Raw genomic sequence first — 20619 nt, forward strand, 5'->3', positions numbered from 1 at the left:
GGCTGTTTCCATGTTCTGGCTATTATGAATAAGGCTGCTATGAACATGGTTGAGCAAATTTTCTTGTTGTGTGCATCTTCTGGGTATATTCCAAGGAGTGGAATAGCTGGGTCTTGAGGAAGCCCTATTCCCATTTTTCTGAGATAGCACCAGATAGATTTCCAAAGTGGCTGTACTAGTTTGTATTCCCACCAGCAATGAAGGAGTGTTCCTCTCTCCCCACATCCTTGCCAGCATGTGGTGTCGCTTGAGGTTTTGACCTTAGCCATTCTGATGGGTGTAAGATGGAATCTCAGAGTTGTTTTGATTTGCATTTCCCTGATGACTAAGGAGGTTGAGCATTTGTTTAAGTGTTTCTCAGCCATTTGATATTCCTCTGTTGAGAATTCTCTGTTTAGTTCCAAGCCCCATTTCTCAATTGGGTTATTCGGTTTGGTGGTGTTTAATTTCTTGAGTTTTTTATATATTTTGGATATTAGACCTTTGTCAGATATAGGGTTGGTGAAGATTTTTTCCCAGTCTGTAGGCTGTCGCTTTGTTCTCTTGACAGTGTCTCCTGCCTTACAGAAGCTTCTCAGCCTCATGAGGTCCCATTTATTAATGGTTGACATTAAGGCCTGGGCCGTTGGTGTTCTGTTCAGGAAGTTGTCTCCTGTGCCAATATGTTCCAGGCTCTTTCCCAATTTTTCCTCTAAGTGGCTTAGTGTCTCTGGTTTTATGTTGAGGTCTTTAAACCACTTGGATTTGAGTTTTGTGCAAGGTGACAAATATGGGTCCAGTTTCATTTTTTTACACATAGACCTCCAGTTAGACCAGCACCATTTGTTGAAGATGCTATCCTTTTTCCTTTGAATGGATTTGGCTTCTTTGTCAAAAATCAAGTGACCATATGTGTGTGGATTCATATCTGGGTCTTCGATTCGATTCCACTGATCAACCAGCCTGTTGCTGTGCCAGTACCATGCTGTTTTAATTACTATTGCTTTATAGTACAGTTTGAGATCAGGTATGTAGATTCCTCCGGAGCACCTTTTATTGTACAAGATTGTTTTAGCTATTCTGGGTTTTTTATTTTTCCATATGAAGTTCAGAATTGAACTTTCAATGTCTTTTAAAAATTGTGTAGGTATTTTGATAGGGATTGCATTGAATCTATAGATTGCTTTTGGTAGGATGGCCATTTTTACTATGTTAACTCTCCCGATCCATGAGCAAGGAAGATCATGCCATCTTCTCAGGTCATCTTCAATCTCTTTCTTCAGAGTTTTGAAATTTTTTTCATACAAGTCCTTCACTTGCTTAGTTAGGGTAACTCCTAGATATTTTATATTGCTTGTGGCTAATGTGAAGGGTGTGGTTTTCCTAATTTCTTCCTCTGCAATCTTGTCATTTGTGTATAGGAAGGCTACAGACTTTTTTGAGTTAATTTTGTATCCCGCCAATTTGCTGAAGGTGTTTATCAGCTTTAGGAGTTCTCTGGTGGAATTTTGAGGGTCACTTATGTACACTATCATATCATCTGCAAATAGGGATAACTTGACTTCCTCCTTTCCCATTTGGATACCCTTGATCTCCTTTTGTTGTCTTATTGCTCTGGCTAGAACTTCGAGTACTATATTGAAGAGATATGGAGAGAGTGGGCAGCCTTGCCTTGTTCCCGATTTTAGAGGAATTTCCTTGCGTATCTCACCATTTACTTTGATTTTGGCTATTGGCTTGCTGTATATAGCCTTTATTATGTTGAGGAAAGTGCCTTGTATCCCTGATCTCTCTAAAACTTTAAACATGAATGGGTGTTGAATTTTATCAAATGCTTTCTCTGCATCTAAGGAGATGATCATGTGGTTTTTATTTTCAGTTTGTTTATATGGTGGATTACATTGATGGATTTCCGTATATTAAACCATCCCTGCATGCCTGGAATGAAGCCTACTTGGTCATGATGAATGATATCTTTGATGTGTTCCTGTATTCGTTTTGCAAGTATTTTATTTAGTATTTTTGCCTCTATGTTCATAAGAGAAATTGGTCTGAAATTCTCTTTCTTTGTTGAGTCTTTGTGAGGTTTAGGTATCAATGAGACTATGGCCTCATAGAATGAATTTGGTAATTTTCCATCCATTTCTATCTTTTGGAGTAGCTGGAAGATTATCGGTATTAGCTCGCCCTTGAAGGTCTGGTAGAATTCTGCTCTGAAACCATCTGGCCCTGGGCTTTTTTTGGTTGGGAGACCATCGATGATTGCTTCTATTTCTGTAGGGGAAATGGGACTATTTAGCTTGTTTATCTGTTCTTCATTCAACTTTGACATGTGAAATTGATCAAGAAAATAGTCCATTTCCCTTTGATTTTCAAATTCTGTGGCGTATATGCCTTCAAAGTAGGATCTTATGATTCTTTGAATTTCTTCAGTGTCTGTTGTTATGTCTCCCTTTTCATTTCTGATTTTGTTGATTTCAATACTGTCTCTCTGCCTTTTAGTTAGTTTGGCTAATGGTCTGTCTATCTTGTTGATTTTCTCAAAGAACCAGCTTTTGGTTTTGTTGATTCTTTGGACTGTTTTCTTAGTTTCTGATTTGTTAATTTCAGCCCTGAGTTTGATTATTTCCAGGCATCTACTCCTCTTGGGTGTTTCTGCTTCTTTTTTTTCTAGGGCTTCCAGTTGTGTTGTTAAGATGCTTATGTGCGATGTTTCCAATTTCTTTTTAAGGGCATTTAGTACTATGAATTTTGCTCTTAGCAATGCTTTCAATGTATCCCACAAATTTGGGTATGTTGTTTCTTCATTTTCATTGAATTTCAGAAACTCCTTGATTTCTTTCTTTATTTCTTCCCTGACCCAGGTGTCATTTAGCAGAGAGTTGTTTAGTTTCCACGTACGTGTAGGCTTTTTGTTATTTCTGTTGTTGTTGAATTGCAGCCTAAGAGCATGGTGATCTGATAGGATACAAGGTATTATTTCAATCCTCTTGTATCTATTGAGGCTTGCTTTGTGACCTACGATGTGATCAATTTTAGAGAAGGTTCCATGGGGTGCAGAGAAGAAGGTGTATTCTTTCTTGTTTGGGTGAAAGGTTCTATGGATATCTGTTAGATCCATTTGACCCATGGCATTGGTTAATGATGTTATTTCTCGGCTTAGTTTCTGTTTCAATGACTTATCCTTCAGTGAGAGTAGGGTGTTGAAGTCTCCCACTACTATTGTGTGGGGATCGATGTGTGGTTTAAGCTTTTTTAGGAGATCTTTTACAAATGTGGGTGCCCTTGTATTGGGAGCATAGATGTTCAGAATTGTGATGTCCTCTTGGTTGACTTTACCTTTGATGAGCATGAAGTGTCCTTCCTCATCCCTTTTGATTAATTTTGGTTGAAAGTCTATTTTGTTCGATACTAAAATGGCTACGCCTGCTTGCTTCTTGTGACCATTTGCTTGGAATATTTTTTTCCAACCTTTTACCCTGAGGTAATGCCTTTCATTATGGGTGAGATGTGTTTCTTGAATGCAGAAGAATGTTGGATCTTGTTTATGTACCCATTCAGTTAGTCTGTGTCTTTTTATTGGAGAATTGAGGCCATTGATGTTGAGAGATATTAATGACCAGTGACTGTTAAGAGTCTTAATTTTGGTGTTGTTTCTAGTCGAACGTGTGTGTAGTTGTGTTTTTGCCATGGGATAGTTATCTATTTCCTAGGTAGTTTTGGTTGTAGCTTGACCCTATGGGATGGAGTTTTTCTTCAAGTACCTTCTGTAAAGCTGGATTTGTGGATAGGTACTGTTTGAATTTGGTTTTGTCATGGAATATTTTGTTTTCTCCATCAATGGTTATTGATAATTTTGCTGGGTAAAGTAGTCTGGCCTGGCATCTGTGGTCTCTTAGGGTTTGCAGGATCTCTGTCCAGGCCCTTCTGGCTTTTATGGTCTCTGCTGAGAAGTCGGGTGTAATTCTGATAGGTTTACCATTAAATGTTATTTGGCCCTTTTCCCTTGCAGCTTTTAATATTTTTTCTTTGTTCTGCATGTTTTGTGTTTTGATTATTATGTGGCGGGCAGTTTTTCTTTTCTGGTCAATTCTATTTGGTGTTCTGTAGGCCTCTTGTATGTTTATAGGCATTTCTTTATTTAGATTGGGGAATTTTTCTTCTATGATTTTGTTGAGAATAGTTTCTGGGCCCTGGAGTCTGATGTCTTCTCTTTCTTCAATGCCTATTATCCTCAGATTTCTTCTTTTCATGGTGTCCTTAATTTCTTGGATGTTTTGTGTCAGGAGTTTTCCAGATTTGGCATTTTCTTTAATGGTTGATTCAATATCTGTGATTGTATCTTCTAGACCTGAGATTCGTTCTTCCATCTCTTGGATTCTGTTAGAAAAGCTCACCTCTGTGTTGCTCGCTTTCTCCTCTGAGGTCTCACGTTCTGGTTTTTCTTCTGTCTGTGTGTTTATCATTGAATCCATTTTCATTTTCAGATATTGAACTGATTTTTTGATTTCTTTCATCTGATTTTTTGTATATTCCTGAGTTTCTTCCATTGCCTCTTTATAGGTCTTCAGAGCTTGAACCATTTTATTTATTTCTTTCATCTGGTTGTTTGCATTTTCCTGCAATTTTTCCAGTTCCACTCTATGTGCTTCTTTTATGTCTCTCACCTCTTTGTCTGTGTCTTCCTGCATTTGATTACGAATTTTATTTGTTTCCTCCATTATCATCCTCATTACTAAGGATTTGAGGTCATTTTCTTGTATTTCTGTTGTATTTGAGTTCTCTGGGTTGTTTTCTTTGGGATAGCTGGAAACTGGAGACGCCATGTTGTTTTGGGGTATTTTGCGTATGCTTTTTCGTTGTCCTTTAGACATCTTGCCGTCTTTGTTTTTGTTGGGTAGCTTCCAGAGTTGGATGGAGGGTGTCTGACGATAGATTCACTTGTTTGCTCATGATTTCTCTAGGCTGTGAGCTCAAAGCTTCACTGGTATGGATGTTAGGAGGTTAGCCCTGTTGTTCTGGTCTCTCACAAGCAGTGATCTTCAGCCCCCCTGTGCTGTGGATCCTGCAATTGTTCTGGGTCTCTGACTGAGCGTTGGGTCAGGCCAAGGTATCCACAGCCTTCTGTGTTCCCTGCCAAGTCCAGCCAGGAACACTGGGCCCAAACCACGGGCTGAACTCAGGTAGATTCTCAGGGCCTGAACCATCTGCCAAGCTCAGCTAGGGATTCTGGGCCCAAAATGCACACAGGGTCCAGTCAGAATTTTTGGGCTGGGACTACGCACCAAGCTCTGCTAGGGCCTTTTGGCCCAAAGTGCGTGCTGTGGTCAGTTATTGACTCAGGGCCCGAACTGACCACCAATCTCAGCCAGGAATTCTGGATTCAAACTGCACACTGTGTCCAACCAGTCTTAGAGCTGGTGGATCCGAGCGCTCTGTCCAGCCTGCGCCATAGCAGGAGAGCTGTGGCTGCTCTGAGTTAGCGCCAAGTGCTCCGCCCAGACTGTGTCACTGCAGGGGAGCTGCCGCTGAGCTGAGGTGGCGCCTAGGGTGGAACTGAGTGCTTGGCTAAGCCTGCGCCATAGCAGGAGAACTGCGGCTGCTCTGAGTTAGTGCCTGTTTTGGAACCAAGTGCTCCGCCCAGACTGTGTCACCACAGGGGAGCTGCCGCTGAGCTGAGGTGCTGCCTAGTGTGGAGCTGCGTGCTCAACTAAGCCTGCGCCACAGCAGGGGAGCTGTGGCCACGCTGAGTTAGTGCCTTGGGCAGAATTGCTTGCTGGGCCGGGCCAGTACCCGGGACTCTGGGGCCAAACTGTCCGCCGAGTCCAGTCTGGGTCCGAAGGCTCCAGGGGACCCAAATCCTGCCCCAAGTCCCCTCTCCCGCAGCAACTCCCACCAGCCACCACACCAATCGCCTCCACCGGAAGGCTATGAGCTGCAAACCTCAGCCACCGCTGCTGGTGCCGCTGGTGCCGCTGCCTCTGCCGCTGCCGCTCCAATCAGAGAAAAACCACACTCCTCCCGTGTGCAGGGGCATGCAGGTCCTCCGCACCCTGGTCCCTCCAAACCGTGGAGCACTCCTGCTGCCGTGATGTTCGGACCTCAGTGTTCCTGGCTCAGAAATCTGTGCAATTCCCTGAATTGTTCACTGGAGCCTCCAAACGCGGTCCACACTGCTCGCCGCCATCTTGGATCCCAAGAAACCAGTTCTTTAATAAGTATCAGTCATGGCAACATGACTCAGAGGGCATGGCACTTGAATCAAGCATGACTATCACTATCTGACTTCAATTCTAACCACCTACAAGGTAGAAGGAGAGAACATACTCCCTTCAATAGTCCTTTAGCAGGCACATGCACATGTGCACACACACACATACACACACTATTAGAATTTATAAATTTTAAAGATAAAATATATTTTAGGATCACTCTCACTTACATAACAGTTGTCACCATACAACATAATTATCGCAAATAAGAAAGCTTCAGAATATCAAAAAGTAAATGACATCATATTTTGATATACATGAGGATAATTTGATAAAAAGAGAAAAATAAATATGGGTAATGAAAAGTCAAACTTACAGAGCTGTTTGAGGGGCCCAGTCTCAATCATCTCCCATCCCTAGAAGGTTTGTGTCTGACCTGAGCAACATTCAGCTTAGAGCACTCACTGCTGCTGACTTCATCTACCTGGCCCACATGGGACCCACATACTAAAATTCACAGGCCCAAAGGAGATAAGTAACAAGAAGGATCCAAGGGAGGGCACTCAAATCTGAATCAGATAGGGAAAGAGAAAAAACAGAGGTGGTGGTTGAAGAGAAGTAACCAGAGTGCAGAGAGATATGAGGGTGGAGATCGGATATGTGAAGAGAAAGGGTGGGAGGACGGAAGGTCTGCAGAGAAAAGGGTAATTGTGGACAGGGTTTCTCCGACAAAATGAAGACCTAAGTCAGGGTAGGCTCCTGAGAGAATATAAGGGGAGTTCTGGCAGAGACACCTAGTAGGAGCAGCCATAGTGTCTGAAGAGGATACTCTCTAACTGTACAATACTCCCAGTAGAGTGAGAGGAACACCAAGCCACCTTCAAAAACTTCTACCCAAAATTTACCCTGCCTGCAATGTGTACAGCGATAAAGACAGAGCATATAGAGCAAACATTGAAGGAATGTCCAACCAATGCCTGGCCCAAGCAAAGATCCATCCCATGGGCGAGAGCCAACCTCTGACACTATTAAAGATACTCTGCTATGCTTGCAGACAGGAGCCTATCAGAGTTGTCCACTAAGAGGCTCCACCCAGAAGTGCTTCAAAGCAGATGCTGAGAGTCATAGACAAATATTGGGTGAAGCACAGGGAGTCTTATCAGAAAGTAGGGGGAAGGACAAAAGGACCTTTATGTGACAGGAGATCCAGAAGAACAACCAAGGGCCACGCATGGACTGGACCTAAGCCACCTACACATATGTAGACAATGGGCAACTGAGGTTTCATGTGGGTCCTCTAGTAAGGGGAGCAGGGCTGTCTCTGTCATAGACTCTGATGCCAGCTTTTTTATCACTCCCCTGGCAGGACTGCCTTGCCAGGACACAGGGGAAGAGGCCGTGCACAGTCCTGATGTGACTTGATAAGCTGGGGTGGATGGGAAGAGGGCTTACCTCTTCTGAGAAATAGGGGAAGGTAGAGGGTGGTGAAGGAGGGAGAGTGGGACTGAGAGGAGAGGAGGGGTGGAGCTATGACCAAGATGTAAAGTGAAGAAAAAAGATAGAGAGAGAGAGAGAGAGAGAGAGAGAGAGAGAGAGAGAGAGAATGAAAGAGAAGAATCAAAGTTACTAGAATGTAAAATTTAAAAACTGATATGATTAGTAGGAATGGATAAGCTATAGTATCAGGACAACCACATTTATTCATGTGATTTGTTTTTATCACTTGTCATTTTAATATGTCCTACTGAGATAATGACATACATATGACTTCATATATTTAATATATACAGCAGAAGGTATTGGGCATACACACACACACACACACACACACACACACAGGTGTGCGCGCGCCTACTTGTAACTCTATCACTATAATGAAGGCAACAGACCCCTGCCAACAATTTCTTGTGTCACTTTGTGTGTTAGTTTGGATGTAGTTTGGTATTCTATGACAAGAACACTTCATATGAATTCTATCTTATAATAAATGTGAAATACATGATGCATACTGTTAGTTTCTTTTTGGTTTTGTTTTATTTTCGAGACAGGGTTTCTCTTTGTAGACTGAGCTATCCTAGACTCACTTTGTAGATCAGGCTGGCCTTGAACTCACAGCAACCCACTTGGCTCTACCACCCAAGTGCTGGGATTAAAGGTGTGTGCCACCACACCAGCTCATAATGTTAATTTCATGTACTATGGTATCTGTTATCTTTACAGTTGGTATCTACAATACTATTATTTAGAATAAAAGAAACTTTATAACTATTGACAAAACTGAACTCCAAATCTATAGTAATCATGGTTATATTCTCTGAAGCAGCTTATTTAATACACCAGAGGAAGAGGCAATCTTGACATAGCTGCCCTGTGATTAGCTTAATTCACCTAATCCTCTGCATTTTTACAGTTACTGAAATCATGGTTACTTTTTAGGTCTAAGTAACATTACATTGAATAACATTTCACACTGTGTTGGTAGCACCTTTGCTGAATGTCGGTTGACGGCCCATATGCATACTTGTTCCTGGGTTTGGTATCTCTCCCACCAGGCCATGTATGGTAATGTTTTAACTGTTATAACTCTGTGACATCATTTAGTCAGAAAATACCCATTAGCTTTACTACTCTTGGACATTTGTAGTTTTGTATGAATTTTAGGTTTGTTTTGTTTTGTTTTACAAATCTCATTGGAGTTTTGATGTAAAGTATTGACTCTATAGATCACTTTAAATAGTTAGACTTTTAATATTTGTTTGTTTATTTATTCCTTTTGGTTTTTGCAATACACCACAGTTTTCTTACTCTCCACTCCTCACAGTCACATTGCCACCTTCCCGCTCCCACATATTGACTCCTCTCTTTTCCTTCATATAAAAAGCAAACAGACATATATACCAGGGATATCAACTGAACATGGCATAACAATTTCCAATAAGACTAGGCAGAGACCCGCATATCAGGGCTGGGTGAGGCACCCCCAGGAGGAAAAAAAAGGATCCCAAGAGGAGGAAAAAGAGTCATAGATACCCAACACTCCCATTCTTAGGAGCCCCACTAATACACCACACTAACACCCATAAAATATATACAAAGGACCTAGCAGAGACCTAGGCAGGCTCTGTGGTTGCTGCTCCAGTCTCTGTAAGCCCCTATAAGCCCTGCTTAGTTGATTCTGTGGGCCATGCTCTCCTAGCGTCCTCAACCCCTCTGACTCCTACAACCTTTCTTCACCTTCTTTTGCAGTGTTCATTGAGCCCCAAGGGTAGGGACTCAGTGGAATTCTCCAACATGGGCTCTTTCTACCCCTAATGTTTGGCTCTGCATCTCTGCATCTGTTCCTGTCAACTGCAAAAGGAAGGTAAGCACCAATCTGTTAGTTTAGCAGAATATAATTAGAAATCATTTTATTGATTTTTATATCCTAAGTCTCTGAAATCTTACTTTTATTTATTTACTTTACATCCTGAAGGCAAGCCCTCCCTCCCGTAATCTGTAAACAGGGGACCTGTTCCCTTATCTCTACCATTAACTTCTTCACCAGTAATTTGTAGCTTTCAGTTTATGCATCTTTCACTACTTGTTTAAGTTTATTGCTAAGTACTTTTATGGTGTTGTAAATAAGATTGTTTATTACTTCAGTTTTAAATTTGTCATTATTATGAGGGCTATATTTAAATCCTGGTATTTTTATTACACCTATGATATAATATTGGTGCTGATATTTGACCTCTGTGATTGTTAATGAAGTCTTCTATGTAGTGAAGGTACTAATAATTTATTTTAAGATCATTATGATAATGCACTAAAAATGTACATCACATGCCTGGCAGAAACAAAAGCTTAATTGGGTCTCTAAAAAGCTGAATCCTACACAAGTAGAGTAAGTGAAACAGAAAGGGTCAGAGATGTTGGGTGACATATTCGTATCATAATCTTATCTACCCCTACAGGCTAATTCTGAAGACACCAGAAATCTGACTAGGAAATGAAAACAAGCCTACAAAGATTAATTGGTGATGTGTTTGGCTTCTTAAAATAGTTTAAGACACTAAATTGAAGCTGACAAAGACACAAAAAGAAAAACTGTAATACTGCATCTGAATACAAAAGCAAATCATTATACTAATCTGTAAAAAACACAAGACTATGAATTTTAAGAAGTAGAAAACTGGATTCCAAGCACCAAAGTACACATAACACAATACTTCTGAAAAGTAAAAGGATCTCTGAGAATAGTACAGTGGCATGCAAGTTTATCTGAATTTATGTCTTGTGGTTTACATCAATGTGTAGCTTGGTAAACTACCTAGATACTGCAGTGAGAAAGGATCAGAGAATACAGATGAAGATACCAACTGTTTGGGAGTGGGGTTCATACATGGAAGGTTATCAAAGAGAGGCAGTAGTTTGTCAGGAGAGTGCAGTGGCTTTAATTACTTACATTGAAAGCCACAAAAATAATAAATTTCTTTCTACAAGACAAAGTTTTCATTAAAAGCCAGCAACAAATCTAATGCAAAAATGTGAAAGTAATGACCCAGATAATTTTTCAAATGACTGAATAGTGACAGCATGAAAGCCGACTACAATCCACAGCACTATAAACAGATGGAGAGAAAACAGTGACATAACCAGCACAAACGTAAAACCAACGCAACTCAGCTGGAAATGGATCTTCATCATAAATCCACAGGCCGTAAAAGGGAAGAATGACAAAAGCTCACCCAGGTTTAATCAAATTTGGTAACTCACAGATACTATAATATTTTTTAATGCTAGAATTGATCAAAGGAACATCTAAAATAGGCAAAACTATTTAGATTATTGCTATTTTAATTGTGAATTTGAAGCTAAGATCTTCACAATTAGTACAAATGAAAGCATTCTATTTGGAAAAAATGACCAGATCTTAGCCAAATAACAGCTGCTGCTCATATGATGATGAACAGACTAGAAGCAGAAGAGTCTACTGATGAAGAACCATATCATAAATCATTTCACTACTGCTGGTTTAAATATTATATTTCAACCTATACCAAAGCAGTCAAAATGAATACTATAGAAAATATTAGATGATAGTTAAATCTTAATTATTGAAAATAATTGCTTTTAGAAGAATTGGTCTAATTTTGTATTATGTGTTTAATAAAATAAAGATAGGCTTATACCTACAACATACAATTAGGAATCCAGAAGGGCATTGCTTCAGGTCAGTAACTTCATAATGGCTATACTTATCTTGCTTTTTTTAAATCATAGTTTTTTTTTCCTAATAGTAGCATTCAACAAAATGTCCATTATGGAATTTCAATACCATCAAGACCAAACATAATAAAATACATGAAAAGAAAACATTAACTGTTATTCACAGTACACAGTAAAGGGAACAAAACCAGCTGCCAGTCTTGGATTACTGCTCAGATGGAAGAGTATCCTTGGCCTTAGAAGGACAGGAACCACACAAGTCTGAGGTAGAACAATGTCCCAGTGGAAGGGCATCGTGAGACACGACAGTCCAGGAATCAGTCAGCTCTGTGAGGAAGCCTCCTCAGTGAAAGCATTGCAGCTCCCAGGGCAGGGTATCCCCAGCTGAGCTCAGGAGCTCAGGAGCCTCAGCCCTGCAATTTCTTTCCTTCTTTGCTTCTTTTCTTCTTGGTTTCTTTCAATGACAGAATCACACCAGACAACAAATCTCTTTTTAAAAAATTTATTGGAGGGATGAATCCAGGGAGCAAAGGGACGAATTCAGAGATAGGAGGAACAAATCCAGGGATTGCAGCCTCTGCTCCTGGGCAAAAACACCAGGGAATTCAACAAAGAGCAGGACTTATATGGGATTTCTTAGTGGGGCATGGAGCTTTTAGGGCAGAGATTTCAAGAGTGAGGATTGGTGGGATTTCAAGTCTTAAGCTTGGGGCGCTCAGGGATTGGTGGGGTTTTGTGGAAAGCTCAGGGATTGATGAATATACCCACTAGGGGATTGGTGGCTTTTTTTTTTTTTTTTTTTTTTTTTTTTTTGTCTTCTTTTCCCTGCATCAGTTAGAATGTAAAGACCTTCCTGTCCTCAGTCAGCTTTGACTAAAGTGCCATCACTGTGGAGCCAGCCACTCAGGGAACCTGAGTGGAGATGACAGATCCTGCAGTGGCATCCCACTATGGCAGGCCTATGAAATTTTCTTTGACAGTTAAGAATGGACAGCTCTTAGTGCTTTGCCCAGAGTCTGGCTACAAGTCCTAGCATCTGTCCCTATCCCTTACTGAGTAGAGTCTCTCAGATGACATCAATGTTGGGCTAATATCCACTTACAATTGAATATTTACCATGCTTGTCTTTGGAAGAGGGGGGGTGGCTTGGAAGGACCCAGAGGGTTCAAGAGCCCCACAGGGAGACCGTCAAGGCTGGTGAATCTGGACTTAGGAGGCACTGCACAAACTGAAGTACCAACCAAGGACAATGCATTCAGAGAACCTCGACCCCCCTCTTCAGATATAGCAAATGGATAGCTCATTCTCCAAGGTTGTGAGGAAAGCAGGAACTGCCTCCGACATGAAGTCTGGTGCCCACAATTTGATCCCTTTCTCTTGGAGGGAAGGCCCCTTGGGCACACAGAGGAAGGGGATGCAGGCTATCCAGATGAGACCTGATAGACTGTGGACAGATGGTGGGTGAAGAGCCCGCCGCCCCACTGTCAGAGGTCTAGGGGAGGGGAATAGGGTGGAAGAGGGAGGGAGGGTAAGAACAGGAAGATACAATTGAAGGGCTAACAATCATGATGTAATATAAATGAATTATAATAAATAAAAAGTATTTCTATAAAACAGTCATTTACAGTGATGTTTAGAAAATAAAAAGATCCATGGTATTAAAAAGCATCAATCTAAAGCAAATTAAGAAGTTCCTCGTATTTCTGACCTTGCTCTGCTGACTGATCCATTAGCCATCATGGGATTTTCGGTGCATGTCTCTAGAGAGGATAAATACATATGGTTAGCCTGGAAAAAGATGAATTCCATAATTTGTTCATGTTCTTCATTCAAATGATATATTAGTTGGCTTTTTTGCAATTATAACACATACTAGAGATAATTAACATATAAAGAGAAAAGGTCATCTTGGTTCACAGTTTTGGAGGTTTCAGTGCCTGCTTTAGAGCCTGTGGCTAGGCAGCAGATCATGGCCTCATATGTCAGAGTGAGCCTGCTGACCTGATGGACAGGAGCAAGAAGGAGAAGCAAAGGGCTGGAATAAAACTGTCTTCTTCAAGGGTCCACCCCCATCATCTAGAAACCTCCTGGTGGTTTAGATCTCCTAACTATGTCACCATCTTTTGATGCTATTTAAAAGAATCATCTTTAATATAGATGAGTCTGAGAAGTGTCTAGTAGGTCATTCAAGCTGGGAAGGGCAGATGGTGAACCTTAGGGAGTCTAGGCTACATTCTAGAGAGTTAGTTCCGAAACTGTGCAACAATTAGGAACATGAACTAGTGATATCTTCTGACAATAAAATCTATATTTAAAAAATAACTTCTTGAATTTCATTTATAAATTCATAGAAACCCTTAACTTTCACTCATTTCTTTTCTTTTCTGGTTCTGGAGATTGAAATCAGAGCCACAAACAATACTAAGCAAGACTTCTACCACTGTGCTATATTCCCAGACCCTGTCTGAAGTCAAAAGTCTTTAGTAATTTTCTAGCACATGTGTTGCCAAATACCTGTCCTTACAGGGGTTTCCATGTACACTGGACAAGTGATCGCATCTCCACTATTCTGAAGCAAACTTTATGAACATCTGAAAGGAACACAAGGCTGCACCAAGGCCAGTTTATGTTTGGACAATATGGTGCTGATTTAGATTTCTGGTATAAGTCAGTTAAAAAATGGCTGACAGAAGATATCTTAGCTGACACCAGACTTCCAGGGAACTCAAAAGCAAGCAATAAAGTAATTTGTTATATAACCAATTATAACAAAATGTCATTTTTGTATGGGTTTTGTGTACAAACTTGAGGTTGGGGGCCTTGCCTTTCCTTTGGTTTTGTCAGCCAGTCTGAACACCTTCCATGCCTATCTATGGCTTGAGTGCTACTCAGTGTTTGGTGTCTGTGTCTTCCTGTGAATGGCCCATGTGGTGTTATGTGCCTAGGTGCCTGCAGTGTCTGCCTTCCTAGTAGCATCTTTACTGGTGAATCAATGATGCCTATCTATCTACAACAGATCCTCCTACTCTCTTCAAGTTCCCCAGCACGTGTGACTCTCTTTTTCTGGTTTGGAAATCACATCAATTCTAAAAAATAGAGACAAGACAGAAATGAACCTCTAAATAGTTTATGAAAATAAATAAAAATAAAATTTATATAAAATTAATTGAAATAATGTATAGTACTTATTTCATCAACTATTTGAGCTACATGTACTAGTTGTAGATTGAATATGAAATAATCAACAGACTTCATCCATGTCTTAGTTGACACATCAAACTGTATCTGTCAAAACAGCATCCCAAAGAGGCTTTTTTATGAGTGAGAACCAATCAGTCTTGTAGGGCAGAAGAAACAGAAGATACAACCATTATGACTCTTAATATTAGTGGACTTCTGAACTGATATGTAGAATCCATGACACTGAAATTTTAGTAGAAACTTAGAATTGAGTAAATGGCATCCATCAGGTAATACCAAGAACTTAAAAAATACTAGTGATAATATACACATGGAGAGATCAAATTGGTTTCTGAGGGAAACATTTTCATTCTGTGCTTCTAAATACTTTGGTTTTAAGACATGCTGGACCTGGCAAAGACTTCTCCTTAATCAATACAACTGGAGCAAGAGGAAGATTGGGCCCATGATTAATTTCATGTTGTTCTCATGGGAACCAAATAGCTGAGTATATTTGTCTCTATAATCCCTTTTCCCAGATGTAATTACAAATGGAATTGATCAACTCATATGTTTCTACTGAGGCTGAAGCAGGCATATTAAAGCTGCTAGGGTGTGTAATAACTTAGTACAGATCATCAGTCCTTCATACTATGGGGAATTGGATAGAAGAATCTTATTTTAAAAGAAAGCACGTTTTCTTCTTCAAGTTATTCCTTCTTGTCAAGATTAAACAGATTTCTTTCTGTCATCCTTGTAGATCCTCATGAGTGAAATGTAAGTCCTGGATATTTATCAGCAGCATAATAGAGTTAGGAGAAGAATAGGTTTGGGAGATAAACTGGTTTGAAGATGTCCCAGTTGCTGCACATTCAGTTTCTCTACACATTAGTTGTTATGTCTTTACACAGTAGGGAATACGTAGCTGACAATAACTTTAGATTGCATATGGTCACCTTGTAAAACAATCATGTATTTTCCTGAAATTATAATCAATTAATAAAAGCAGTTTTTCAAATTATAGATGTTATTTTTTCTGAGGAATGCCCCATTAATGTGATAGGAATTTGGGCTGTTCCTTATGGGCAGTTGTGAAGTCAACAAAAGCAAAATAAAATGCCCTGGATACTTATTTGTGAAGCCAGGTTTCTAAATAAGGGAAAATGTCAGTGGAAATGTTTAATTAAAATGTACCATGATGTCTATGATCTCCTAAGAAGTACATCTGAGAAAGTGTCATCACAGATACTAAAATCACATGCCTTAGTCTTCCCCCAGGAGTATGATCATCTCTGGGTCCAGAACAAAAAGCTGGGATCTAAGTGCTGTCACTAGCGCATTTGACAACTTAGAACATGAAAAAGATCCATATTATTAATCTGTGCTTTGAAAACATGAAACCAGGTTATTTGTTTTTCAAAGCATGCATGTTCTATTTGCTGCCTTGTCATGCCCTAATTCATTGTATGGCCCTCCAGTTTCCTAGAATATTTGGGCTTCTGTGTAGTATTTATTTTCACCAAGTTTTAAGGATCGGCAAGTATTCTCATCCAATGAGATCCAGAGCTAGTATAGTTGATTGCACTATAAATTTTCTTCAAGGAGCTTTAGTGCAGTGTTCTACAAATATCCTCAGCCAATGAGCAGTTCATCACAGAGCTCTGAAGTGAGCCCATGCTGCAGTGTGTGTTATTATGCCACAGTGGCCTTCCTTTCGGCCATTTATTTTGTATAACCAACAGTTTTGATGTCTAATAGCTGACTAAAGTTGTGCAGATGCACAGCTATACTTGCCAGAGAGAACCATTATTCTGGGTGCTAAAATTCAAGTTGTACAAAACCTCAGGAAGTCTGCAAGAGAGTGATTGATGCAACAATGTGAAAATTCAGTAGGCAATTAGGTAAATGGTAGAAAATTTGATCTTGGGGAGGCACTGTAAGGATCACTGATCTAGGTGAAGCCTAGGCCAGGATGTAGACATGGCTTCAAGGGAATATTAAAAAAAAAAAAAAAAAAGAGATTGACAGTAGAAACGAAACACAAATTCAGTAGGACTTTCTTTGTTGTTTTGTTTTGTTTTTGCTTTTGGAGGACTGTATTTATAAAATATTAGTAAAGCTCTGGTTTGCCTTTCCATTCTCCATTCTGGGATCTTCATCTTCCTCTGTCTCTTCCTTTCCTTCCTTATTCTCCTCGTCTTTCTTTTCATCCTCTCAATCTTCTCTCTCCTTTCTACACCCCCTCTCCCACTATATCTGTACCTATTTGCATCAGCTTTACAAAAGACATACATGATCATTTCAATAACTCATTTTGCTTAGAAATAAACATCATGTCAAGAAGACATGTGCTGCTTTCATATTATCTCCTGTTCTAGTATTTTCAAAGTCATATAAAGCTGTGAATATTTTTCACATTAAGAGTAGCTCCAGTGATTTTTACCTATTTGTCTCTATCCTTTTGACTAGAAACACGATATCAGATGAGTTATTATCTACTATGATCTGATGACCCAGGTGTCAGTTATCTTCTAACATTTGAAAATGAGAAAATGAGTTTTTAGTGAAATAAAATTACTGAATATTTTTGACCCACTATTTTCTAGCATATATACATAAAGTATAATTTGAGCTCTGTAATTTCTTGAGTTTGGAACTGTTTCATCTCATTTACAAACAATTCTATATTTATAAGCCTTCATTTTTATAAATAAATAAATAAGAAGAGGAATGGGAAGAAGAACTGAAAGAAGGATAGTGATTTAAGAAGTCCGCTTGGACTATAAACATGTATTTTTCCTGTCTGTTCTTATCTTTAGCACTCCTCTCTCTGGTAGGTAGGTAGGTAGGTAGGTTGTTTGTTTGTTTGCTCGTTTGTTTGTTTGTAGTTTGATACAGGATTTATCAATTTCATCTAAATTGACAATGAACTAGCTACATAACCCAGGCTTGCTTCAAGCTTCTAAATACAGAGATTCCAGGGGTGTCTTAAGACATCCAACTGAATGACCCTTTTTTAATATCCCAAAATATTATAGGGTCTTTGTGCTTAAGGAAGCTTTATTACACTTATAGATGAACCTGAAAACATTGAATTAAAGTTTCCCAAAAGGAAGAGTCATATGGCCTGAGACATTCATGGCTGCTTGAGTTAACAAAACATCAGCAAATCTTCCACTAAAGTTTTAGATTATATACTATTGTCTTCTATATCAGAGGCCTTTGCATCTTCCTTAATTGATAATATTGTCCTAAAATATTTATTAAATCTCACATTCCACTGATCATATACCTTAATGTTATTGTGTTCTATTGGGACATTTTAAAAGCAACCTGTTAATATATACGCAGCTTCCATTTTAAGTTACATTTAGATGTAAGAGATGACAAATAGAATGTCTGGTGTTCAAGCCAAACAAAGCAGAGGATGGCTTCCATTGGACTGTGTATAAAGTCTGACTATTTAGGATATACACTCTGAAGTCAGACATACATAAATCTGAAACTCAGTGTTTTATATGTGTGCTTTAATCAATCTTCTACAAAGCCTGGAATCTCTCAACATTTAGAAACTGAACCACAAATGCAGTCACTAGATTGCTTAACCATTCTCTCCAATTTTAGGGGGCCCACTCCAAAGTATTATGTGCCCCAGTTGAACCTGAAGTAACCTTAAGAGAACAATGCCCCATTCCCTCAAAGGGGGGGGGGGTATAGGTTGCTGTATGCTCGCTTGATCTACAAATGCTTATTCTCATTGGGAGGTGGTCATACATCATTATTGGTCTTATACAGAGAAAAATTAGGGGAAAACAAGATCATCACTCTTTGCCTTTATCTTGCATACATAGGAAAGGAGATGGGAGCTGAAAAGAAAGAAAGGGAGATTTAGGAACATAGAGGGAGGATAGAACAAAAGCTAGATGATTGAACCTACTCTTTAACTCAAGGCCTTAATTGCTACTTATAATGAAGGTTATGTCTAAGTCATTGCTATAGAATTTGGGATATTGATACAAAACATGGGTATGTCAAATCCTTGGCAGATTTTAACACAAGAATATATATCCTAAGTCTAACAGATAGATATAACTTTATCAATATATGAGGTAAAATAGTTGAATAACATCTTCAAAAGCCTCAGAGACACACAGAATATGGCATTTAAAGCTGTTCTTACAATCCTAAATTTCTCTGACAAGACAAGTTAACTCATGACAACACCCAGCTGACGTCAAAGAAGATGATGAGCATCAAAGAGCCTCCTTAGGGGCAAAATGTCCTCGTTCCTGCCACAAACAGAATCTGCCTAAAAATGGGCAACTTAGATGCAAGCAGAATCAACAGCCGCCAAGTCAGGGTAAGCAAGTCCTCAATAGTTCCTGCCCTGCAAACAAGTCTGGGAGAAATATTAGGCAAGAAAGCTGAAGATGAGGCTCCAACGTTATAAAACGTATTGGGTGACTGGTCAGGCAGTAAACTGTCTTAAGTCAATTTGTACATTTTGGAAGCTGCTATCCCACACTGCTGGTTAAGTTTTATTCCTTCTCAAGTCTCTGAGGGGCATTGAAGACAAGATAGTATAGTTTTATAACAAAGTTTAGTTGGTTAGGGGACAAGATCCTTTTAGATCAAGATAAAGAAGTTAAGCTATTAGAGTTGAGATAGAATAGATATTGAATCTTATTCAGAAATTTAGACTCAACAAGACAAGAAAAACACTTCAAACGAGACGAATGCAGACGGCCAAGTCACTAAGAATGCAACATATATAGAACTCATTATTCTCATGATTGTCACATGGTTCTCCCTGCTGTATGTAGTTTGTTTTATACGTGTGTAATAAAATAAAAGTATTTTTAAAAAACTCAAATTATTTGCTGTATCTTCAATTTTTTCACTTGTAAAAAGTAAGATGATGTGAACAGTGTTAATGATAGAGACTTTTGAATAGTCAAAATTGTAGAACTCAACACTAAAACTAACAGTCAGTGAACATTCAAGAATTCTAATGTTTATTGTCCTTAACTTGGGATGTTACCCATACTTTAAAAAGTGATTTTTCCTGTGATAAGCCTCCTACCCACCCACAAGATTTGTGATAACTATTTGAACCCCTGGCTTATAGGACACAGTTACGATAGCCATTATCCACAGTCTAGCCATTGTTTGTCATTATTAGCCACATTTCCTCCCTCAAGTTGCTCCTTCTCCTTCATAGTGGCCTTTTCAAGAACAAAATATTCACCATAATCTCTTATGATGTTGCTTCTCCATCTTTTTTAAGCTTCTCATGGTAATTAGATGTCCTTACAATGTTCTTTGTCTACATTTTCTTATTACATGGAAGAATTGCCCTTGTCTGCTTCTGATGCTAGCCATGACTGCCATAGATATTAACCAAGAAAATTCAAGCACAGGGTCAATTTTGAGTGGACCTTTACAGTTACAGCTGGGCAGTAGCTCTCCAGTTCCTTGGTGGCCTCAGGCTTCTACAAAGAGTACAGACCATATTTCCTCCCTGAACACACATTGAAGGACAAATGGATTGGTTGCAGGTCTTTGTGACTTAGGGCTTTATTACAAACCACCTTAGACATTCATTCCCTTGTGAAATGAAACATTCACTTGTAAAAGAATTGTCTTCCCAACAAACATATGGCAGTGTCTTTACTCTCACATTTTGGGCAGGATACCACTAGGCCTGTTACAGGTAGAGGCCCAGTATGTTGAAATGCATAAGACAGCCCAGAACTAAGGATTTTCAAAGTTAAACTATCAATTGTACCAAAGCGAAGGACGCACTATAGGTAAGGCTCTCTTGACAAGGAAAAACTTCCTTGATTAGAAATGTTTCCAGGCTTCTCTACCACACATGTGCTAGAATTGCACTATGTGCCCCTGTAAACATCGTGGAAGGACAGAGGTACTATAAATAGAGACACTTGTGATCTTCCATTTGTCTACCAAATTGTACAAACAATGGTCCTCAAGAAACTGGAACTTCCTGATTGTCCCACGATGAACGAAGGAGAAAGGC

This window comes from Acomys russatus, chromosome 2 (genome assembly GCF_903995435.1).
Source record: "Acomys russatus chromosome 2, mAcoRus1.1, whole genome shotgun sequence".
Classification (NCBI taxonomy): Eukaryota; Metazoa; Chordata; class Mammalia; order Rodentia; family Muridae; genus Acomys; species Acomys russatus.